The 27,074-nt window shown below is 34.6% G+C and overlaps 1 long non-coding RNA gene across 1 annotated transcript; it reads left to right on the forward strand.

The window, feature by feature from the left end:
* On the forward strand, nucleotides 1-27,074 carry LOC103004497 (uncharacterized). The gene is made up of 3 exons (XR_452212.2): nucleotides 1-84; nucleotides 8,323-8,501; nucleotides 25,741-27,074. It is a non-coding gene; the product is annotated as an uncharacterized LOC103004497 (long non-coding RNA).

Here is a 27,074-nt window from a genome sequence, read left to right on the forward strand (position 1 = left end):
CAGAGCCTCTGGGGTTCACCACATATGATATTCAGAAGTAGTGGCAAGTCCAATCTCCTATTTTGATCCTCACTTCTTATTATGGTAAGTAGCTTCCTGATTTTCTGCCTTGTCCGCTAGCATTGCAGTATTTTGCCCATTAGAAGTAGACAGTGAACATTCCTCCTAAAATTCCATTTACTTGATCTGTAGCTACTGCAATGGACTTTAAACTAAAGATTTTTAAATATAGGATGAAATATTTAAGCTCTTTTTGAATGAAAGAGATAGGTTTAATTCAAAAAGGGAAAGAAATTTAATTCAAGTATATAAAACAGTACCATCCAATGATCTAGAAACTTTCATGAAGAGCTACTAAGAATACCCCAAATTCTAAATTTAGGTACTCATTGTACTATATTATAGTTTACTACAAATTTTTACTCATTGTTTTCCTAAAGAATCTGCATATTTCAGTATCTCAAGTTTTTTTGCATAAATTCTAGATGATGTTTGACATTTTAAACAATTCCTGGGAGGAAATCTTACAATTCATATGGAAGAAAGATGTGCATGATTAAGATATTTGTGAAGCTGTCTAATTAAAATAATTTTGTGAACTTGTATGCTGATGTCACTGTGGACATATTTCCTTAACACTCTGAATTTTATCATATGTTTAGAGTTATAAATGTAATTCTTAACTCGAAGATGAAGAAAAAAGTAGTAACATGATGCCACATGTAAACCTGAGGATCAATGATAAACATAGGGCTACAGACAAAATTCTTCTCAGAGACATCAGTGAGCTTAAAGATACCCCAGGATTTGCTGGCCCAAGATCTGGAAGAAGACAAGAAATCAGAGACAGAGATATAAGCTCAGGCACTCAAAACACACTTATCCTAAGAATACTGTCCATTCCTGTAGGAGTAGTTGACAGGCTGAGCAGTGCTTTTGATGGCCTTGTGGGACTGCAGAAATAAAAGTCAAAATCAGGAACTTGCTAGAAGAGGAAACACTGATAATGTACCCACTCCAAAGGGTGATATCCATAAAGTAAGCTGGAATAAGCAAACCCAACCCTCTCTTGAACATGCAACCTATCATCTCTTGGGCCCAGGAAGCTTAACTCTTGACTTTAAGTATTTCTGAACCTGTAGGACCCTTATGCATCCTGAGAAAGCCAACGAAAATCCTCTGTGAAGGATGATATCATATGAAAGTCATCAAAACATTTTCCAGACAATTTTTAATATATCAATACTATTATCACAAAGTTGGATAAAATCAGGTACACAAGTAAAGGCAATATCATGAGTGAAAACCAACAGACAAAAGATAAAGAGCTTTCTTTGGTTTGAGGGTTCCCCTGCTCTGCCCAGGCAGGAGAGCTAATTCATAGCCCCACCCACTACTGGCCTCATCTGACCAGAAAGTGTGGCCAGAAAGCCTAGAGGCTGTGTAGCCCAGCAATGCTTGAGCAGAGAGTCCAGACAGGCAGAGATAATTGTCTGCAGAGCAAAGCCAGTGGCCCTGTTTGGCCAGAGAACTTGGGTTGCAGATTGGCTTGAGTCAAGACCACAAACAAAGAGCCTTCCTGGCCTTGGAGCTGGTTTTCCTGCTCTGCCCAGGAAACTAATTTGTAGCCCCACCCATTGCTGAATACAGCCTTCAGCCTCTCAGAGCAGGGAACCTAACCAAAGCACACAGGAAGCTGCATAACCCATCTAACCATGCTTACAGTGACACTTGAACAGAGAGCATAGCCTGTGGCTTTCTCCATCTGCAGAGCAAAACCAGTGGCCCTGTCTGACCAGGGAATTCAGTGTATAGGTTTGCCTGATTTAGGTCCCCAAACAATGAGCCAGGCAGGTCATGGGGCCTGTCCTGGCAAGCACAAGTGCAGGGAAGCTAATTCATAGCCTTGCCTACTTCTGGATAGTACCCATGCCAGTTGTCTAGAAAGCCTGACCAGAGAGCCTAGACAACTTCAGAGCCCATCCTACAGCCTCACCTAGGCAGGGAAGCAAGCCAGTAGTCCTATCCAACTGTTCTCAGCCAGGAGCTACCCCCATCACCTAAGAGCTCAGACTGTGAGCTTGTCTCAAAACAGATGCTGATAATGAGCTCCACCTGCCAAAGGACATTACCAGTAGATACATCTAGAAATTAAAGCTGAGCTGACTGGCGAAGAACTGTCTCTGCCAAATCAAACTTGTAAAGTCTGGAAGAGGAAACCACTCACTCAAATGTACAGATACCAATGTAAGGAATCAAGGATCACAAAAAAATCAGGTAAGCATGACACCAACAAAGAGAACTAATAAAGTTCCAATAACTGACCCTAAAGAAATGGAGATCTATGAACTGTCAATTCAGAATAAATTCTTTGGGTCCTCCCTTCTTTGGGAGGACCCAAAGAAGTTTAGTGAACTACAAGAACACAGACAGACAACTAAACAAAATTAGGAACACAATGCATGAACAAAACAAGAAGTTCAACAAAGAAAAAGAAACCATCAAAAAAACCAAAAACAAAACAAACAAAAAAAACCAAACAGAAATCCTAGAGCTCAAAAGAACAATGACTGAGCTGAAGAATCCAATAGAGAGTTCAAAAGACTCAACCATGCAGAAGAAAGAATGAGTGGTCCAGATGATAGGACATTTGAAATTATCCAGTCACAGGAGAAAAAATATATATATACATATGCACATTATGGGAATTCCAAAGACAGAAGAGAAAGAAAAAGAGACAGAAAGTATATTTAAAGCAATAATGGTTGAAAAGTTCCCAAACGTGGGGAGAAAAATGTACATCCAAATCCATGAGGTGCAAAAAGGTTAAACCTAAACAGGGTTACACAAAGACACATTATAATTAAATTGTCAAAAGTCAAAGATAAAGAAAGAATTTTGAAGGCAGCAAGAGTAAAGAGAGATGTTATATACAAGATAACCTCCATAAGATTAATTAATGGCAAATTTCTCAACAGAAACTCTTCAGGCCAGGAGAAAATAGGATGACATATTCAAAATATTGAAAGAAAAAATTGTTAAAAAAGAATTCTATACCTGGCAAAAGCTGTTCTTCAGAACTGAAGGGAGATAAAATCTTTCCCAAGCAAACAAAAGCTTAGGGAGTTCATCACCACTAGATCTGTCATACAAGAAATGCTAAAGGGAATTCTTTGAGTGGAAGTAAAAGGATGCTAATTCCCACCATAAAAACATAAGAAGGTAGCATGAAACTCACTAGTAATGGTAAATATATAGTCAAAATTAGATTCTGTAATATGGTAATAGTAGTGCACAATTCACTTACAAATCTAGTTTAGAAGGTGAAAAACAAATGTAGTAAAAAATAACCATAACTACAATAATCTGTTATTGAATGTACAATATAAAAAACATGTAAACTGTAACATTAATAACCTAATATTTGAGGGGGAGAAGTAAAAGTGTAAAGTTTAGGAATACTATCAAAGTTAAGTTGTTATCAGTTTAAAATAGAGCGTTATAATTTTCAGATATTTTATGTAAGCCTTATAGTAACTACAAGGGAAAAACCTGTAATAATTATTACACAAAAGAACATGATAAATAAGTCAAAATATACTAATAACAGAAGGCATCAAAATGCCCCCCAAAAGATAGCAGGCTAAGAAACAAGAACAATGGATCCACAAAACAACCAGAAAACAATTAACAAAATACCAATAGTGAGTCCTTACCTATCAATAATTCCTTTAAACATAAAAGGATTAAACTATTTAATCAATGGCATAGAATGGTTGAATGAATCAAAAGCAAGATTTTACAATATGCTAACTATAAGATGTTCACTTTAGCCTGAAAGACACACATAGACTGAGAATGAAGGAGTGAAAGAAGATGTTTCAAGCAAATGGTAACCAAAATAAATTACGGGTAGCTATACTTGTATCAGACAAAATAGACTTTAAACTAAAAATGGTAAAAAGGGATATTATATAATAAAAAAGTGTCAATTCATCAAGAAGATATAATAATTCTAAATATTTATGTACCCAATATCAGAGCACTAATATATAAGCAAAAACTAACAGAGCTAAAAGAAGAAATAAACATTAATACAATAATAATTGGTCACTTTAATTCTCATCCAGGCAGAGAATCAATAACAAAACAGCAGATTTGAATGACACTATAGACCAAACAAACCTAACAAACATATACAGAACAATATATCTGACAAGAGCAGAATACACATTCCTCTCAAGCATACATGGAACATTTTCTAGGAGAAACCATACGTTAGTCCAGAAAACAATTTTTAGTATATTCAAGAAGACTGAAATCATATCAAAAAAACAAAAACAAAAACAAAACAACAAAAAAAGAAATATCAAGTATCTTCTCTGACCACAATGGTGTGAAACTACAAATCAATAACAGGAGGAAAACTGGAAAACTCATGAACACATGGAAATTAACACTCTCCTAAACAACCAATAGATCAAAGAAGAAATTAAAGAGGAAATTTAAAAGTATCTTGAGACCAACAAATGAAACACAGCACACCACATCTTATGAGATGCAGCAAAAGCAGTTCTAAGAGGAAAGTTTATAGCAATAAACAGCTACATTAAGAAACAAGAAAGATTTAAATAAACAACTTAACTCTATGCCTTAAGAAACTAGAAAAAGAAAAACAAACTGAGCCCAAAGTTAGCAGAAGGAAAGAAATAATAAACATATATACAATGGAATATTACTCAGCCTTAAAAAGGAACGAAATTGGGTCATTTGTAGAGATGTGGATGGATCTAGAGGCTGTCATACAGAGTGAAGTAAGTCAGAAAGAGAAAAACAAATATCATATATTAATGCATATATGTGGAACCTAGAAAAAAATGGTACAGATGAACCAGTTTGCAGGGCAGAAATAGAGACACAGATGTAGAGAACAAACATATGGACACCAAGCAGGGAAAGCGGCAGGAGTGGTGGTGGTGGTAGGATGAACTGGGAGATTGGGATTGACATGTATACACTAATATGTATAAAATAGATAACTAATAAGAACGTGCTGTATAAAAAACAATAAATAAAATTCAAAAAAAAGAAATAATAAAGATTAGAGCAGAAATAAATGAAACAGAGAAGAGAAAAATAATAGAAAAGAAAACAAACATGAGAGTTGGTTCTTTGAAAAGATAAAATTGACAAACTTTTAGCTACACTATCCAAAGAAAAAAGAGAGAGGACTCAGAAACAACAAAATCATAAATGAAACAGGAGACATTACAACTGATACCACAGAAATACAAAGGATCATAACAGGATACTATGAACAACTATACATTAACAAACTGGACAACCTAGAAGAAATAGAAAAACCTTTAAAGATATAAAACCTACCAAGACTGAATCAGGAAGAAATAGAAAACCTGAACAAACTAATTACTAGTAAGGAGATTGAATCACGAATCAAAAACCTCTCAACAAAGAAAACCCCAGGACCAGAAGGCCTCACTGATGAGTTTTACCAAACATTTAAAGAAGAATTAATACCAATTCTCAAACTCTTCTAAAAAGCCGAAGAGAAGGGACTATTCCCACACTCATTTTATAAGGTCAGCATTACCCTGACACCAAAGACAGTAATAGACACTATAAGAAAAGAAAACTATAGGCCAATACCCTTGGTGAATATGGGTAAAAATTTTTCTCCATTAAATACTAGCAAACCAAATTCAGAAGCACATTAAATGGATCATTCACCATGATCAAGTGAGATTTATCCCTGCGAGGCAAGGATGGCTCAACATTTATAAATCAATAAATGTACTATATATAGAATGATAGAAAACAATAATATGATCATCTCAATATACACAGAAAAAGCATTTGACAAAATTCAACATCTGTTCATGCTAAAAAGTCTTAAATTAGGTATGGAAGGAAAGTACATCAACATAAAAAAGGTCATGAATGACAAACCCACTGCTAAGATCGTACTCAACAGTAAAAGATTGAAAGCTTTTCCTCTAAGATCAGGACCAAGACAAGGGTGCCAACTCTCACCACTCCTATTCAACATAGGACTGGAAGTCCCAGCGCAGCAACCAGGCAACATAAAAAAATAAAAGGTATCAGAATTGGAAAGGAAAAAGTAAAATTGTCTCTATTTGTATAATAATTTTACGTGTAAAAATATCCCAAAGACTACACACACACACACACACACACACACACACATGCACAGATCTAATCAACAAATTCAGTGAAGTTGCAGGACACATAATTAACATACAAAAATCGGTAACATCTCTATATACTAACAATGAATTATCTGAAAAGGAAAAAAAGAAAATGATCCCATTTACAGTAGCACAAAAGCAATAAAATACTTAGGAATAAATGTAACCAAGAAACAAATTTCTCTACAGTTTTCAGTGATCTCTACACTGAAAACTACATGACATCAATGAAAGAAATCGAACAAGATACAAATAAATGGAAAAAAATCCCATGTTCATGTGTTGGAAGAATTATTATTGTTAAAATGTTCATAGTCTCCAAAATGGTCTATAGATTCAACGCAATTCCTATCAAGATTCCAAAAGTATTTTTTAAAGAAAGAGAAAAGCAACCCTGAAATTCATTTGGAGCCACGTAAGACTCCAAATAGCCAAAGCAATACTGAGAAAGAAGACCAAAGCTGGAGGCATCACACGTCCTGATAAACTATATTACAAACTAGAGTCATCAAAACAGTATTATACTGGGATAGACAAATAGAGCAATGGAATAAAGAGCTTAGAAGTAAACTCATAAATACATGGTCAACTAATATTTGACAAGAGAGCCAAGAATAGTCAATGGAGAAAAGACAGTTTCTTCAATAAATGGTGTTGGGGAACTGAATATTTACATGCACAGAAATGAAACTGGACCCCTATCTTACACCTCTTACAAAAGTTAACTCAAAATTGGTTAAAGACTTAAATATGTAATACCTGAAAGTATAAAACTCCTGGAAGAAAGCATAGGGAAAAATCTCCTTGACATTGGTTTTGGCAGTAATTTTTGCAACAAAAGCAAAAAATAAACAAGTGGAACAACATCAAACTACAAAGCTTCTGCAAGGCAAAAGAAATCATCAAGAGATTGAAAAAGAACTAACATATGATCCAACAATTCTACTTCTGGGTAAATATCTGAAGGAAATGAAATTACTATCTCAAAGAGATATCTGTACTCCCACATTCATTGCAGCATTATTTACAATAGCCAAGACATGGAAACAATCTAAGTGTCCTTCAGCAGATGAATGGATAAAGAAAAAAATACAATGGAATATTATTCAGAATAAAAGAAGCAAATCCTTCCATTTCTGACACCATGGGTAAAGCTTGAGACAATTATGCTAAATGAGATAAGTCAGAGAAAGACAAATACTTTATAATCTCACCTATTTGTGGAATCAAAAAAAAAAAAACAAGGCCAAATGTTTAGAAACAAAGAGCAGATTGGTGGTTGCCGGGGGCTGGGGGTGGAAGGGTAAGAAGATGAGTGATGGTGATCAAAAGGTACAGACTTTCATTTATAAGATGAATAAGTTCTGGTCATGTAATGTACAGCATGGTGACTATAGTTAACACTACTGTATTATATACTTGAAAGTTGCTAAGAGAGTAGATCTTAAAAATCTCACCACACACACACACACACACATACACACACACACACACATAATAACTGGGTAGGGTGATGGAAGTGTTAACTAACCTTATTGCAATAATTATTTTGCAATATGTACAGATATGAAATCATCACGGTGTATACCTTAAACTTACACAGTGTTATAGATCAATCGTATCTCCATAAAGCTAAAAGAAAAACATTTAATCAATATAAAAAAAGTATTAAAGAGATACTTCACATTTTTTTTACTAAATCTTTGTAATCCTGTGTATATTTTAAATAACAGCACATGTCAATTAGGACCAGCAACATTTCAATTGTTCAGTAGACACAGGTGACTTGTGGCCAATGTATTGCATGGTCTAAACACTCCAAGACATGAGACTTTTGTGCAAGAGATAAGCAGATTTTGCATATGGAATTACGTAATTGTAGCCACGGGATGGATTGTAACAGATTAAATATGACCACAAATATTTTGCAGCTCACCCATTAAGTAGTGGAATCTATTTCACCACTCCTTGAAGCTAGGCTCACCTTCTACTTGCTTTGACCAACAGAATGTGACAAAAGTGGTTTTGCATGAGTTCCAGAGCCTATTTTAAGAGTTCCTAATTCTCAAGAAGATTTCTAGCTTTTCTTTCACAGTCTCGGAAAATACCCCTGCTGTTTAAGGAGGCTGGGCACCAACTACTGAAAGACGAGAGATTTTCTAGGTCGATGATCATAGGCAAGAGGGAACACCCAGACTGCAGGCATGTGAGTGAGGTCACCTTAGAACCGCTGCCTCAATCAAGCCACCAGAGGACTGCTCTGTGTAAGCCCAGGTGAGACCAGCAGAAGTGCCCAACTTCTCCCAGCTACCCTTTGTCCTTTCTGTCATTGATGATCTCCAAACAGCCCTCTTCACTACCTACTGGCATTTATTTGGCAAGGACACATCTGTGAGGCTACTACTTCCTAACATTCCATATGGAGAGGCATTTGATCTCTCTATTCTCAGCCTTACATTCCTAAATTGAATAAGAAATGCTGTAATATTTTCCCTTTTCAATGTTAGTTCTAAGACCTCTCTGATTCTCTAGCTCTCTATTCCCCTCCACAGTTTAGCAATCTTAGCTTATATGGTGGTGGGGTAGGCAGCTGCTTCTGCCCTATTACTTATTTTCCCAGTTTTTTCCTGTCTTACAGCTATTCAGTGAGAGCCTTCCTTTGAACAATGCCTAGCTGGCCACAGTGGGATTGGATCCCAGGTCTAAAGCAGACAAATGAAAGCGGAGGCAGAATAGGAAATATATCTGTTATAATCCTCACATTCATTTGTCCAAATAAATCACAAGTACATGGAACGCAATTTAGCTTATAAACCTTATATGCACTGCCACACTGCAGAGAGTTGCATACATGGTAAATACCAAATATGTAAGTTTCATTTGTTGACTGAGTCAATAAATCCATCCAGAGAGAATTCATTCCTTTCACATATCTGACTTTTCTCTCCTCAGAGGAAGGTTATACTTCCAACCCCTTTGAAGTCAACAGGCATAAATCCTTCCCAAAACAGCTACATAGACCACTAGTGCCTACCGGGTAATTTTCTGCTCAGGGACAAACAGAAAAGAGGATACGGAAGAGGGAGAGAGTTACTGTGTGCTACACATTCATGAAAACATACTCTTAGATCCATTCTGGCTGGAAACAGAGAATTAGGCCAAGCAGTTCTTAATCTTTAATTTTTTGATACATTGATTAATTCGATGGTACAATAACTAGCGTTTGTAATCTGCTTCAATCAAATAGATCTTATAGCTTGCTGATTTTCTAAAATATACTTATAAATAGATTCTTTGATTTTTACTGTAAGGCTTTGATTATGTCAGACATTGATATACTATATGTGGGAATCGGTGCAAGACTGTGGAATGTTGATTAGCATGAACCATAAATCAGATATCATTTGTTATGTGAATGAATAAAAATATGAATTTTCTACTCATTTCCAAGTTATCAGTGTGATTAACAGATAGCAAGAGGTCATATTTTTCTAAAATGCAGCACTGGTTCAAAATCCAAATCATTAACCATTTATCTCTTTCCAAATCCTTAATTGAAACTTTAAGGCAAAATAATAAAAATATTTTTTGAAATAGTATGAAATAAGTATACAACATATTTTCTTTATACATGAATGTCAAAGTTTACAAAGTAAGGAAAACCTGTTACACAGTTCTAGAGAGACAAAAAGTAGAATGGCATTGGGAAAAATGGGAGACACACAGAAGGTCCCAATAACAATTTTGAATAAACCTTTATGATTTTGGAGAGCTAATTTCAAAGTTTAGATGATTAACTTTGCTTCGTAAATTACTATTTGCAAAACAGTAATAATTCAGGTAAATGAGCATCTAATAACTAAGAATCCATTGCAAATGACACTGTTTCTAAGAAAAAGTTCCTGCCTTTTATCAAGTGTTTTATCCAAAATGAAGGAAAAGAAAAGGGAAGGAAATAATCCATAGCGTGAATATTGGTTTTTTGTTTGTTTGTTGTTTTTGCTCTCCCTATTCAGTTTATTTTCTTTCTGAATCCAGATATTTAACTAATCAACCCAGACAGTTTCATCAGTATACTAGATTTTTATTTTAAATAATACTGGATTTCATGGAACCAGTGACTCTAAATAAGTTCAATGAAGCACAAGGACCTCTCAGAGAAACACTAAAAAACAAAATATAAATCACAAATTTAATTATTCTGCCTTTAAATATTAGATCATTTTTAACTCTAGATTTTTATTCCAAATATCCTGATTAAAATTTATTATATCAGTAATTTTGTTGAAAATATCTATTGAGCCAAGTTCTCCCTTGTGCCAAAGTTACTCCCTAACAGTAAACATAACAGTTCCAAAAAGCAAAGTTCCAGTAGCCTCAGAGAGTTAACACTTTCCTTGAAGGATTAACTTAAATCCAAAGAAAATACAAACCCATAAATGTAGAGATTTTCATTAAATGGAAATTAAGAAGAGCACTTTGGAGGACTGGTACAGAGAAGGCCACGTTAGAAAATATACTTTCAGTTGGAAGGAGTAATAACCATTTAAAAACTACTAAAAGGTCATTTAAACACAAATATTATATGAAGTCTATTTGACCATACTTTTCGAAATTGTTAAGAAAATTGGGGATTTTTAAAAACACAATATGCAAACTTTTTAATGCATATTTTTTTTTTTCCCCTCAGACTCTTAAAGCAAGCTGAATTTCTCCCTAGAGCTCTTGTATCTATGCACTTAAAAAAAGCCTTTAAGCCTAATCTCCTTGGCTCAGAATCCCATGGATGGTTTGCATGGTGTTAATGAAGTTAATTACTCAACCTGTGGTCAGGATGCCAAACCACCTCATGTCCTCGGGGACCTTATTCTATCTGTGGCAATCTCTTTCTTCAATATCTTCAACATCTTTATTTACCCAGCCAGGTTGGCACCCTTAATTGTTCCTTCTCTGCAGGGCAACAGGAGCTCTATAAGAAGCATGGTGGCTATGTTCCCAACACACAGGCAATTTCTCCAGGATCTAATTCCTATGGCCCATTTTAATGCCTTTCAGGACAGCTTTATTTACACTGTTTTTATCCTATTGCCTTGAATCAGGAGTCTCCCTTTAGATTCATTAAAGTTGAAAATCTGCCTGCCTTTGATTTTCTCTCCCCTCTCAGAGGACTTTTTTCTTTGTTCTGCAGCCCAGAGGCCAGCCCTGCTCAGCCCTCCTCCAGCTGGTGCTTCCTAACTCTTGCACCCACCTCATGGCCTGGTTGGCCCCTATTTATCTACATATAGAGTTAGCCAAAACCGAATCTTTTCTTACAGCTTTTAAACATATCAGGTATATCCTACCTAAAAAAAAAACAAAGAAAACTTCCATTACTTATCCCAAATCCATCTGTATTCTAATTCCTCTCTCTCCTTCCCCTTTTGATCAAGCTCCTTGAAGGTGTAACCTACCTTCAGTCTCTACTTCTTTACCCCAGAGGCCCTAGAATACTGTTCCCCACAGCACACTGAACTTGCACCATCCTCCTAATCACTAGCTCCGATGCATATTCTTCTGAATTTATTTTACTTAAACTCCATATGGCCTGAGAATCTATAGACTGTTCTTTCTTTCTTGGAATTCTCTCCTATGATATGTGTGGCCCTTTTTTCTTTTGGCTTCCCAAGCAGGTCAGAAGGGGGAGTGAGAATGGCTTTAAATACTAAAGAAAATGATCTCAAACATAAATAAAAGCATAAAATATGAATGTTCATATGACTTGTAATCTGTCCAGAATATTCCTAATTATTCTCAACTGATTATTTTTCAGTAAAAATTTACCAAAAAAATCCCTTGTCAATTTATCCCCCAAATACACATATTTTAATTAGTATCATCTTATACTTGTGGATTAATTTCAAGGAAAATTGACCTCTTCACTATATTGATTCTTTTTATTCGAGTAAGGTATTTTTCACTGCTCTTTCGAATCTTTCTCTATGTCCATCATTAGAGTCCTGCATAATAATAGTTAAACTTATTTCTAGATATTTTGTCTTTTTGTTATTACTATATGAACTTTGAAACCTTGCCAAATTCTCTTACTATTTGCAAAAGTTTTTCAGTGGATTTTCTGAAGGCCTTCCAGATGTAAATTATATCATATCATTCATTAATTTATTCAATAAATAGTTATCAAGTACTAATATGTGCTAGGCATTAATCTAAACACTAGGGAAAGAGCAAATGATCAAAACAGACAAATTCTTGTTCTCCTGGAGCTCATATTCTAGTAAAAAAAAAAAAAAAAAGCAGGTTAAAAATTAAATATGCAATATGTCAAGTGATCATAAATACTTAGAAGAAAAATAAATTAGGGCAAGGGAATAGAGAATGACAGTGGCAAAGAGCAGTTATTATTTAAATTGGGTAGTTACTAAACTTTGGCCTGAATAAAGAAGTAAGTGAGCCATTTTAATAACTGGGGAGAGGAGAGAAGCAGGAACAGCAAGTAGAAAGGAACTGAGTAAGGGATGTGCTCAGTGGAGACCAGTTGGCTGATTGTAGGTGGGAGCAGTAGCAAGAAGGACCACATAGTATCTCAGGGGTTTTGCATTTTATTCTGGGAGACATGGGAAGCCAAGGTTGAGATGTGTGAGGGAAAATGGCATAACTGAACTATTATTTTAAAAAGATACCTCTGGCTGTTTTGTGGAAAATGATTGGAAAGTAGGAGGCTAAAGCTAGGGTGCAGAGGGAAATGGTAGAGGTGAGATGGTGGTGGCTGAAAAGAAGAGGTACCAGGGAAGGTGGTGAGATGTGATCAGATTTGAGATGTATTTAGGTTTAACAGGTAGATTCACTGATGAATTGTAAATGGTATGTAAGAGAAATTGAGGAGTATAAGAATATATATTTTTTTCAGTAAAGTATTTGCCATTCTTATAATTTACTTTATCATTGGTTCTGTCCTTGTCATTTCTAAATTTGTGTCTTTGTGATTTCTCCAATTTTCTTTGAGAGCTAGGCAAATAGTTTATCTATTTTATTGTTATTATTTCTCATCAATTTTAGAATTTATTTATTGTTTCTAATGTATTCTCTTTTACTAATTTATGCTATTTTTATTCCTTCCTATTTTAAAAATAAATTTTGCCATAATTTAAAAAATATTCATCTGAATACCTAATAATATTAATTTAATTTCTTCTTTCAGAGTAACCTAAAGATTTATGGCTATAATCATTTCTCTAACCACAGTTTTTGTCATGTAGCATAGGTTTTTCTGGATCTAAAAGCTTGTTTTTACTTTCCAGCTATGAAATTTTGGCCTAGATTTTCTCTTCAATGCTAGAGTTAATACTAGAATTAAGAAAGAAATTAGAACTTCAAATTATTTTCTTATTTAAAATTTTGTTATAAATTTCTATTTTTATTGCATTATAGTCAGAGAATATTGTCTGTAATATTTCTACTTTTTAGGATTTATTGAGATTCTCCTTGCACTCATCTAGACAATTTTGGGAAACAACCCATAGAGACTTGAAGGGAAGGAACAGTCTCTGTTATCAGGCCACAGAGTTAAACAGTCAACTATTAGTTCTATTTAATTAATGTTGTTATTGAGATTCACTATATCCTTGTTTGTTTTATTTATTTATTTATTATTTTCCCTGCCGTGTCATATGATATATAAATCTCCTACTATTATTGTTCCCATATATTGCCTCTTGAAGGTGCTAAATTGTTTGTGGTTTTGATGTTGTTTTATCTGGGACATGAAGATTCATGATGGGGCATGATGGAGCATCTGGAATTAGACAAAGCATATGTTAAACATAAAGAGAAAAGCTGAACCAAAGAATAAGTCTGGGTATCAGATTGCTGCTAAAGGCAACCAGGGCATGAAAGTATAAGATCCTGGGGAGAGAGAAATGGCTCAGGAAGTCAAGTGGACATTTTGCAGTGTTTTTTCCCTTGGTGCCCTTGGCCATTCAGAGCATGGAACAAGAGGCTGGGGAATCCAGGAAAAGGCCAAACAGATGTCCCTGCTAAGAGGTAGAAAAACAAACAGAACTTTTGACCATCCCACAAGGCTGGAGAGACATAAATTAGAGACCTGAGCTGCGAGCCCAGTGAGAAAGGAGGGGAAAAGAACAACATCCACACTCTGCTGGTTTCCCCTCATGACATTGATTGATTTCTGCAGCTACATGGGGAAAGGGATCTAAGAAGCCAAGCAGAACGTCTTCGAAAAACAAAGAGAGTTTTTGGCAGTGTCATAGTACTTAGGAGACAGGGACTTGAGTTTTGGACACCCCAGAAAAAAGGGGCCCAAGTGTAGATCCTGGGCTTTCAATTAGATTAGAATTCCTTGGGAGATACACCTTGGGAACAGGGTTCAGAGAGACCCAGATGGAGCCTTAGAAAAACTGCAATCCAGCCTTGAATTTAATTTCTGATTGGATTCTGAAGGGAATCCACTCTTTCTGCTCTTTGAGGAAGATGATATAAGCAAGCCTCTACATTTTTCATATAGAACATCAGACACTGAATCAAAAAACACTATCTATGCCAGAAAAAACAAAAACAAAACCCAGGACTATCTGACCTCACACCAAGAGAAAAAGTAGTTAATAAAAAGAGATCCAGAGGTTATCTAGATATTGAAATTATCAAATAAGGACATTCAAGTATCATGACTAATATGTTCAAGAAAATAGAAAGAAAGACGAAGAAACTAGATGAAAAAGTGGAAAATTTCACCAGGGTATTTAAATCTTAAAAAAAGTCAAATGGAAGTTACAGAAATGCAAAATGAAATAATTAAAATTACAAACTTGATTAAAGGATTAGACAGAGAACAATAGTTAACTGGTGAAGTGAAATACAGATCAAAAATTTTCATACTGAAACACAGAAGAATAAAAAAAGATTAAAAATAAAGAAATATATATAAGAAAAATAATTAAAATGTCCAACATATTATCAGAGTACAGAAGGAGAGGAGAGAGAGAATCAAGCAAAGCAATGATTACAGAGAAAATGGTTGAGGGAAGTCATCAAGTCGCAGATTCATGGAGCTCTTGGCACACCGTCAGGATGAAAGCAAGGAAGGTGAAGTCTCCACATATCATGATCAAACTGCTAAAAGCCAAAAACAAAGGGAAAATCTGAAAGCACCCAGAGATGTAGGGGGTTGGGGGCATGGGAGAAATACATTACTAAAAAGAGCAATAATAAGACTAACAAGTGATTTTCAACAGAAGGAATGAAAGCTATAAAAGAATGATACAACACCTTGAAGGTACTCAAATCAATATCTACCCGTCAGAATTCTATATAAAGTGGGGGAAAAAATCCAGAGACCTGCACTAAAAGAATCACTAAAAAGATTTCTTTGGCAAAAATAAGATGATCCCTGGGACTTCCCTAGTGGTGCAGTGGTTAAGAATCTGCCTGCCAATGCAGGGGACACAGGTTCGAGCCCTGGTCCAGGAAAAGCCCACATGCCGCAGAGCAACTAAGCCCGCACACCACAACTACTGGGCCTGTGCTCTAGAGCCCATGTGCCACAACTACTGAAGCCCGCACGCCTAGAGCCCGTGCTCCGCAACAAGAGAAGCCACCGCAATGAGAAGCCCATGCACCAAAACTAGAGAAAGCCCACATGCAGCAACGAAGACCCAATGCAGCCAAAAGTAAATAAATAAATAAATTTAAAAATAAATAAATAAATAAGATGACCCCGTATTCAGTGAGAAATAAAGAACAATTGAAATGATAACTATGTAGTAAGTATAACTTAATATTGCCTGAGCAAAATAATAATAATTTCTTTTAGGTTTAATTATATCTGCAGAATTGAAATTATGGCAATAACACAAAATAACACGAATAACACAAAAAGGGTAAATGGAATTTAAATGGTCTAAATTCCAAGCATTATTGGGGAATGGTAAAGTTATATTTTATAACTTGACTATATAAGCAAGGTATACATCTTGTAATCTCAAAGTAAATAGTAAAAAGATAGAAAAACAATATATAATTAACAAATTCCCAGAGGTGAAGAAGGAATATTAGAAAAAATTTGATTAATCTGAAAAGAGGAAGATAAAGGAAAGGAAACAAGAACATAATAAAATTGGAAGAACTAATTTAAAAAATACAAAGATGGTAAATATAAACTCAAATATACACTAATTAAATAAAAATTAATGAAATATTCCCAGATTATGAAAAACAAAAACAAAATCAAGAACAATACAAGCACATGTTCTAATAAAATACAGGAAACTGAACGGTTGAATGCAAAAGGCCAGAAAAAGATGTGTATGCAAATAGTAACCAAAAGAAAGATGGTGTAGCTATGCTAATATAAATTTTAAAAGACTTTAGTAAAAAAGCATGACTAGAAATCAATAGAGATGATTCCTAATGATAAAGAGATCAATCCAGCAGCAAATGTAACAGTGCTAACAATCTACATATACCTAAAAAGGATGGAAAATATATACACAAAAGTGACAGTGAAAAGGAGAAACACAAATCACAATCAATTTAATATAGCTCTCTTCGTTGTGATAGAGCAGGCTGACAAAATCAGTAGGGATAGAGAAGATCTGAAGCTTATCTATGGTGACAGACTCACCTTACGATCCACCATACAACAAACTGTGCTAAATATTCTATTGCATCTCAAAGGGATGTGTATTAGGTAATTTTTGCGTGCATTATTCTCACTGTCAATTTGGTCATACAGAGAACATTGCACTCAAAAGTTGCCCAAATTTACCATGGACCATAAAGTGAGTCTTGACGCTTTTTTATAAATTAATGTTATTGGTGTATAATTTACATATAGTAAGATGTATCCATTTTACATGTACAGTTGGATGAGTTTTGTTAAATGAATACAGTCATGTTGCCACTACCGTCCCGATTAAGGTACAGGATATTTCCATGATACCAAACAACTAATTCCTTCATGCCCCTTTGCAGTCACCCTCTTCCCAATCCCATGGAACCATGGATATGCTTCCCGTTTATTATATTGTATAGTGTCATGGATAAAAGTAAACTTACAGAGCCAGACTGCCTTGGTTCACCAAGCTCCACCACAACTTGTTGTGTAACTGTCCATAAGTCACTTAAACTTTCTATCCCTAAGTTTCCTCATCTGTAAAATGGAGAGCATGATAATAGTAACTTCCTGTTAGGGTTGTTATGAGGATTAAATAAATTAATGCGTATTAGGTGCTTATAACTGTGCCTAGCACATGTTAAGTGCTCTATAAGCATTAGCTGAGTTCCTACCACTGCCCAGAGGAACTTTCCTTAGAGACCTATTGTTACATAAAGGAGGCGTAAGGATGGTACAGACAACGACTTTCTCTGTGAATTATTTGCTGTTCAGAATTTTAATAGAAAATATATTTGTAAAAGCAACTTCAATTGTTAAGCAGATTAGAAAATTCAACTGAAGATATAACGCTGCAGTTACATTTCCTTTACAAAGGCAAAAATGTATTGGAAAATCAGGATAATTAGGAGAATATGTTCATTCAGAAAAGAGAAAAATACTTTAACGCATTCTGTAGAAAACAAGAAACCCCTTTGTTGGTGTAAGTAAATTACATGTCTGTTAAGCACTAATAACAGTAATATTATCTACTTCCAATTCTTACTTTTCATGCTCATTAGCAAATAAGGAAGCATCACTAATAAAAGGTACTCTTAAATGCTATCTTCATAATATATGTCCTGGATAAGTGAACTAAATAGTTCAAAGAGGAAAAAAAAATCCCAGCTCATTTCTAGTGAGTAGAAACTACTCAGTCAAAAGGCATTTTTAAATCAAATCCTTACCTAGAAAAAAATCAAGCATAATATGATGATTTTTTAAAAAAATAAATAAAATGATTAGTGGGTTATTTTGCTTTTAACTGATTTCTAATAACTACAGTCTCAGTTACAATTAATTATATAAATTACATCTAAATGTAAATGTCTTCTGACAGTTTTATATTCAACTTCCGTGGTTCAGAAAAAGAATCTTAATCGATAACCAAGATAAACTTGGAACCAAATTAAAGATCTTGATATAAGTAGGAGAAAATGTGTAATTAGAATGGCATATAATGTATCAGCAACAACCAATTATGGTTTTAATTGAGTATTTCAATCTGAAAGCTGTTTTTAAAAGATATCTATCAATTTCAAAACTTGTAAAATGACAAAATTTAAATTTACATTTACCACTTATTCCTGCATGTACACAATAAAAAATTTTGAATAAAAAGAAGAAATAAATCAACCAGGTGTTTTTGAGTAAACAATGCTTAGACTCAGATGTCATAAAATTGTTTTACTTGATACTACATAGATAAACTATCAGTCTTAAAACATTGTGCTTTACTTTAACCACCTCAGTAGTAAGGCAAAGGTCACTATATAAGAGAATATGTCTATGACCACCTTTATGCCAAAAATTACACTAAAGAAACTTAAAAGACATATTAAAAAACAACAGTGTATGTGCTTTATCTGATCCTATTTCAAATTTAAAAACTGGGGGAAAAACACGAGAAATGTGAACTGGATATTTGATGATTCTAGCAAATTATTGCTCTTTTTAAGATTTGACAATAGAATTATGGGTTTGTTTAAGAGTCTTTGTCTTAAAGAAAGAAAATGTTTACAGAAGAAACAATGTAATGTCAGGGATTTAACATAATGGGGCAGAGAGAAGATGACTAGTTGACAGAACGATGAAAAGATCAGTCATATATTGACAACTGGTCAATTTGGACAAAAATTACACTGGGTTCATTTACAATTCTCTCCTTTTGTATATGCTTGAGATTTTCCATAATAAAATAATTTTTTAAAAGATTTTCTAAATTGTCTTAGAGAGAACTCATTCATTGCATGAAAATAGAGAGATGATATAAGTGTGAAAAAAACATAATTTGTGGGTTAATTCCTCTTCATTAAAAAATATTGCATTGACTATTTATAATAGCCAAGACATGGAAGCAACCTAGGTGTCCATCAACAGATGAATGGATAAAGAAGATGTGGTATATATATACAATGGAATAATACTCAGCCATAAAAAAAGAAATACTGCCATTTGCAATATGGATGGACCTAGAGAATATCATACTAATTGAAGTCAGAGAAAAACAAATATTATATAATATTACTTATATGTAGAATCTAAAAATAATACAAATGAACTTATTTACAAAACAGAAACAGACTAACAGAAGTAGAAAACAAACTTATAGTTACCAAAGGGGAAAAGGTGGGGAGGGGTAAATCAGGAGTATGGGATTAACAGATAGACCACTATATATAAAATAGATAAACAACAAGGATTTACTGTATAGCACAGGGAACTACATTCGATACCTTGTAATAACCTATAATGGAAAAGAATCTGAATATATATATATATAAAACTGAATCACACCTGAAACTAATACAACATTGTAAATCAAATATACTTCAATTTTAAAAACTGCATTAAAAAATAACTTCATTGCAAGAGATTAGAATACTGTGTATCCTTTACTTTTCTTTTTGGTTTCTCCAAATACTGAAATAAAATCAACGATCCTACAATTTGGAATTTTATAATGATATTGTTTCAAATAGAAGGCAGGGGAACTAGAAAAGATGGTGAGCTCTCAGAAAGCACTAAGATGACTCTGACTCTATCACTGACTTGTACCCAGTGTTCCTTTTTGTTATCCTGAATTTTCTGATGTTGGCACCCGTTGGCATTTTTTTCTTCAAACTCTTTAAACACTGATTATTAAAAAGTATTGCTTTGTAGTCGACTGTGTCAAGTTAACCCAATGAAATTAAATGTCATGTGCTTTAGTGTGCAAACACCATTGTCTTCAGAGTTTAAAAATGTACTTAAAAGAATGCAAGTGATGACCTCTAAGAAGCTTATAAAGTCTTTCATGATGTTCGAGGCAATCATGATAGGACTACATGTCTTCCCAACCTCCTGATAATCAAGCTTACAAGTTTCAAGACACTTTTGCTTACTTGGTGCCTAGAGAATTTGAGAAAAGAATTACTTTTATTGTATCACAAATTCCTAATTTCTATATTTTGATGGTTTAGTTTGAAGATTTCACAATAGCTGTCTCAGATCCAGTCAGAGTTTTGCATCAGAGAAACTGGTACACTCATTTCCCTTCAAGCACTTTGATGTCATATGAGACATACTTGCATCTTGCCAGAGTGTATCATGGTAAATTCAAGCTGTGACGGCATTGACAGAAAACCCAAATATCCAGATGAAGAGTGAAAAATCCAATGAATCATTTGAATGTTTCTATACAAGACTTAATTAGTTGAAAATGATTTCAGTTGCCTGTATTTTCAAATATGAAATCAGAACTCAAGAGATAAAATTCTGATTTTTTTTTCTTGTGGTCTATTTAAAGAGGCAAATGGCAATAAAATGATAACTGGAATACTGATGGCCTTTTGCATAAAAGGACTCGAATGAGTATGAATATATCATGTATACAAAAAAAGAATGAACCTTTTTTAATGGATTAAGTTTTTCCACTGCTTTTGTTTTTTTGAGGAATTAGCTAATATAACTTCTTTTTTAAAAAAATAATTTAAAACTAATGTTTCTCTATAGTATCTCCTGAGATAATGATCTCTTACTTAATGATAATGAGCTCCTGAATTGCCTTAAATCCTTACTGTTCAATGCAATAAAGAATACATTTGCTGGGCATTATTTGAAAGCCTTTTATATGATTGCCTCAGTCACTTTAATATTAAACGTCTCCAGCCTGTTTTGCCAATAGAAGTTAATAACGACAGAAGAGCTGACAGGGGGTGTAAACTGTAGTTTTTCAATTCTGGTCCTTGATGATACATCCTCTAGAAATCATTCAATGGAGTTTTCCAACTTATATGGTAGCAGTTTGGTTTCCAGTGATAAAATAACTATTTAAAAGAGGTTAGTTGTGCTAAATAGGCCAAAATCCCCAACTCCCAAAACACACGGAAGGCTGGGCACCAACACAGCTTTATACGTCCATCATTAGGTGTGATAACATGACATCCATTTTCTTAAGTGGTTTTATTAGCTTCACTTACTTGCAATAATTAATATTTAATAGCAAGGGAGAATTGCCAACAATTAGTTCCTGGGAAGTGGCCAATCTAGCCACGTTAAACCGATGTTTGCCCAGCAGAGTTCCCCAGGCTTGGTTATTAACCAAAATGAATAAGAAAGTGAGATTGTTGTTATGAAGTATTGCAGGGACTCATCAACCCAGAGTGGTTGGAAGGCTTTCTTTGAGTCACTTGGACACAGCCTCAAACTGCACAGGAAAATGAGCATCTGCTAAGAAAAGCCAGAATCCAAATATCCAAATGTCACAGAAAGCCAGTACACATGTATTTACCTTCTCAGCCACAGACTCAGATTCTATGTGTAGATTTAAATAAAAGAGTGTGTTTGTTATTTAAGGCTCTAGGGTCAGACAGATCTGAGTTTGAATTCTAGTTCTGCCATTTGCAAACTATTAGAAAAGAATCTTTCAAGCCCCAGTTTCATGACTGGTAAAATGAGAACAATAGTTGTACCTCATTTACCAGTTGTAAGAAGTAAAATAATGCCCACTAAAATATATCACTGTTCCTGGAAGTGTTAAATAATTTTAAACTACTATTCATGTTATTATAGTCAGTCATATATAGTTTCCAGAATGAGAAAAAGCAAAAAAAAAAAAAAAAACTAAAAAAAAACAACAACAAGATACCCAGTTAAATTTTAATTTCACATTAATAATGGATAATTTCTTAGCATAAATACATCCCATGCAATATTTGGAACAAACTTATTCTAAAAATTTTATCCATTGTTTTTCTTAAATTCAGATTTATCTGGGCATCCTTATTTTACTGGCAACCCTATTTATACATCATGTGAGCAAGAAAATTCATTTGTCTGTGACTTAGTTAAAAAGCTGGGCATATATCCAGAGAAAACCATAATTTGAAAAGATATATGAACCCCAATGTTCACTGCAGCACTATTTATAGTAGCCAAGACATGGAAGCAACTTAACTGTCCACTGAATGGATAAAGAAGATATGGTATACATATACAATGGAATATTAGTCATAAAAAAGAAAGAAATAATGCCATTTGCAGCAACATGGTTAGACCTAGAGATTGTCATACTAAGTGAAGTAAGCCAGACAGAGACAAATATCATATGACATCACTTATATGTAGAATCTAATTTTTAAAAATGATACAAATGAACTTATATATAAAACAGAAATACACCCACAGACATAGAAAACAAACTTATGGTTACCAAAGGGGAAAGTGGCGGGAGGGATAAATTAGGAGTTTGGGATCAACATATACACACTAGTATATATAAAATAGATAATCAGCAAGGACCTACTGCATAGCACAGGGAACTATACTCAATATTTGGTAATAACCTATAAGGGAAAGAATCTGAAAAAAATATATATATACACATATATATTTGAATCACTTTGCTGTACACCTGAAACTAACACATTATAAATCAACTATACTTCAATTAAAAAAAAACCCTACTGATAAATAAGAGATCAAAGTCAGTCAAACAAAATGGACACATTAAAATTCCTTTTTATTTATCTTATTTAAAGAAATAGTCCCTCAATCTTGACTCAGTGTCTCTGCACCTTAACTTCAGATCTAAAAAGTTTATATTCTGATTAAGCGATGCTCGTCTTGGAGAGTCGCACCTATAAAAAAAAAATCAAAGTATACTTGTGGAAAAGCTGCAGGTCTCCAAAAGGAACATTAGCACACGCTGCTGGCTACAAGAAGTACTTCCAGTCAGGCCTGCCTGCCCCACGCCTCTGTGCTTTATCTTCAGCTTGGCTCCCGTCAGCTCGTAACCCCAGACTGAGCCGTGGACTTTGGCTCTCCCACTGGTATCTCTGCGCTACCCCAGTGTCTGGCCCCAGTCACGTCCCTGATTCTGTTTCAACTGCATGGGCTGTGCTTTGGAATGTTGTCCATGTTTTCTCAGCATTTCCACCCCTGTTTTGTTCCTGGCTTGACTTTGTACCTTCATCTCAGCGCCAATATCTTGCACAAGTCCATTCTGCTATGTTACCAATACAGGAACTGTTTTCTAAGCCCCAGCAGATTAGACTCTACAAATTAGTGAAAGAGCCAGATATAACAGGAACACTGATAGCAGTGAGAAATGATGGTTAGCCACCTGACAGCAGTGATAGGCTATAATAATAGCGTGCTATTGGTTGAGAACTTGCTGCTCGCCAGTCAGTGTGTCAGACACTTAGCTACATTGTCTCTTTTCATTCTCTTCAGTGTAGGCAATACTACACCCATTTTACAGATGAAGAAAGTGAGACCACACTGCTAGTGTGTGTCAGAGCTAGAACTGAATACATCTCTCTAACTCTGCAAACCACATGCTTTTGACCACAAAAGGCTACGTGCTCAGCAAAAGAGGGCATAGAAAAGAAAAATTTAAGTGTCATGAACCCAAACAGCATTGTAGTCTTGGGGCACTGAATGCAGATATAAACGGTGACTATTTGTACCTATCTTCAGTGTCTCAAGAGTACAATATTACTTTGGGATTGGCAGATACAAACTACTATATATAAAATAGATAAACAACAAGGTCCTACTGTAGAGCACAGGGAACTATATTCAATATCCTGTAATAAACCATAATGGAAAAGAATATATATATGTATTATATATATGTATAACTAATCACTTTGCTGTACAGCAGAAATTAACACAACATTGTAAATCAACTATACTTCAATAAAAAAAAGAAAAAAGAGTATAAATTACAATGTATATATTGTAATATATATTGTTGTAGTATTGTGGTCTTGAGCCCAGTTGGTCCCACTCTATTATGATGCAGGTCAACTCGACATTTAATTTTAGAAGGTAGAATCACCATGAAGACTTAAATTATTCAGAGAGACAATATATTGATGTGATTAAACAAGTTTGGGGGTAAGGTGGTCAGAGGACCAGTTTCAATCCTGGCTTCACTCCTTCCTAGTTATGAAAACTTGACCAAGTTCCTCAGGCTTGGTCTTCTTCAAACCTCAGGCTCTTTGGTAAAACAATGGTGATAGTACCTACCTCATAAATTGGGAGTGGGGATTAAATGACAGCACAAGTGGTGTGCTTAACTCAGTGACAGACAAATCACCATCACCGAAAAATGTGAGCCTAAAACAGCAGCAGCAAATATGCAGTATGTTTTAGATTTTTGTCCAAAACATTAAAAAGAAAAAAAGGAAAAGTTGTTTTTAAAAAAGAATCCACCACTTAGCTAACTGGAAGAGTCAGTTATTCTGAAGAGTTTATATCCTAAGGTCCCGGCTAGCAAAGCTGTATACAGTCGACCCTTGAATAACACAGGCATCAGGGGCTCCCACCCACTGCCAAGTTGAAAATCCACTTATAAATTATAGTCTACTCTCAGTATACGTGGTTCCTCTGTATCTCAGGTTTCACATCTGGGGATTCAAACAACCTCATATCATTGTAACACTGTAGTATTTACTATTGGAAAAGATCCGCCTATAAACGGGCCTGCTCAGTTTAAACCTCTGTTGTTCAAGGGTCAATTGTATATGTATATATTTATATACACACACACAGAGCTATTTCAAACTCTAACCTCTCTTCAACTAACTTAAGATCCTGAAGAATTCTTATAGTCCTAAGACTGGTCTTTCTAGAATCTGAGGAATTGTAGTCTAAAGTGTGGGCACCTCAGCCCTTGTGTCAGTACTAGACCTCTGTATATATACTCTGTATAATCTCTCTCTATATATCTATATTGATATCAGTACAGGTATAAACATCCAAGATCAATATATACTATACCTATAACCTATTTCTTGCAAATTTGCTCCTCATGTCCTAGTTTAGCAGATACAATCACACAAGGGAAAAATCTACTAGAGCCCATAGTATGATCCAGAAAGGAATTATTCTTAGAATATAACAATTAAGATGTAATCCACCTCCACCTTCAGGGGTTGTCATTTTTAAATGATGAACGCCAAAGAGTTAAAAGTGGTGAGAAAAAAAAAAAAAAAGTTGTATCTGGAACATTCTCCTGTGTGCAGCATTTTGGGAGTCAGCCTGTGTGCTCTCTGCATCTGGATTTGCTTGGAAGAGACTGCAAGAATCTGAGAGGGTAGCTGTGGTAGGTAGCACCATCAGTGGGCCTGGAGAGCAAAGCTTTGGATTGAAATCCTAGTTCCTCCACATCCTGGCCAAGCCTCTTAAAATTGCAGAACTTCAGTTTCCTCATCTGTAACATGTGAATAATGCCACCTACATCAGTGGATTGTTGCTATAATAAGGGTTTTGTGTACAAATGCTTCTAACACAATGTTTGGTGCATGGAAGGCACTTAATGACTTGACTGAGAAAGGTTCACCTCTGCCTTTGCTCTTCTAGAAAGAGTCAGTTGAAGCAGAATGAGACTGCTCTTGGAGGATTTGCCTAGTAGTTTTGATGAGGAGTCAGAGAAATCTTCCTGAGAAGTTGACAAGTTCTCAACATCAAAAGAGATAAATACCGTTTCAACATCTGGAAACTTACAGATTCAAGCCTTATAACACCTTCCTCTAGTTTAACCAATTGCTGAGTGAATTAACAAAGTACATATTAAGGTCATAGAAAATCTTTAAAAGTGTGTGTAGGAATGAATATATTTAATACCACCGGACTGTACACTTCAAATGGTTAAGATGGTCAATTTCATGTGATGCACAATTTACTACAATAAAAACATGGGAGGTAAAAGTGTGTGTAGGAATGAGGGCAGAATATGAGAGGGGTTACTCTTATTATACACCCAAGAAAAAAGGTTTTTTTCTTGTATTTTTGTTTTTCTTGTTTTCTCCTGTTTAAGAAATTTAAATTTAAAGGCTTCAAAAGACTAAGAGTATTTATTATGAACTTTTTGATTTGCACAATATCACATGGGAAGGGTGGAGAGGGTCAGAGTACAAACTGATAATTCTATACATGGGTGAATTCTAAAACACCTGCCTAGAATATCACGGGACTAAGACTTTTACCACAGAGTAGAACAATGAAGTTAATTTACCTAATGGCATTATGCCAACCTGGCTCAACTAGTTTTTTTGAATGCCCAAATGCTCCCTTTTAGGTGTTTTCATTTGTTGTACAGCTATTACATGAAATTATGTAAGATTCCTTGAAAGCATATCTGGTGCTTTAGTGACCTCCCATCAGTGATTTTTAAAGTATGTATGCATCCAATACAATTACAAAGGTCAGCTCCTTCAATAATAAGTTAAAATATAGAAAAAATTATATTTTAATGTAACTTTTTGCTTTTGTATATTATACAGCTGTTGCTTATATAGGTTTTTGTGTATAATTCTCTATTGTGTCTTTTTAATTTGATATACCATTGTAATTTTTGATGCTATTTATAAAAGCTTCATAATTATCACTCTGAACAGTTACATAAGTTTTCTTTGTCGATGCATGGGATTTGCGAAACTATTCTCTTATAGCTGGATATTTGGGTGGTTTCCAATTTTTGGCTGCTATTTTAAAATGCTATAATAAATATATTCTTTTATATTTTTTATCTTTTAAAGTTCTTTTGTATCATTTCCAGAGAACAAATTCTGTTAATCAAAATATTTGTCTATGTTTTACATATTGCAAAACTGTCTTCCAAAATGATCACAGCAGTTATATTCTGCCACAAAATATTAGAGTTGTTAACTGTTTTCATTATTTTGTTGACTTTA

The sequence above is a fragment of the Balaenoptera acutorostrata genome, chromosome 11, assembly GCF_949987535.1.
Source record: "Balaenoptera acutorostrata chromosome 11, mBalAcu1.1, whole genome shotgun sequence".
Lineage (NCBI taxonomy): Eukaryota > Metazoa > Chordata > Mammalia > Artiodactyla > Balaenopteridae > Balaenoptera > Balaenoptera acutorostrata.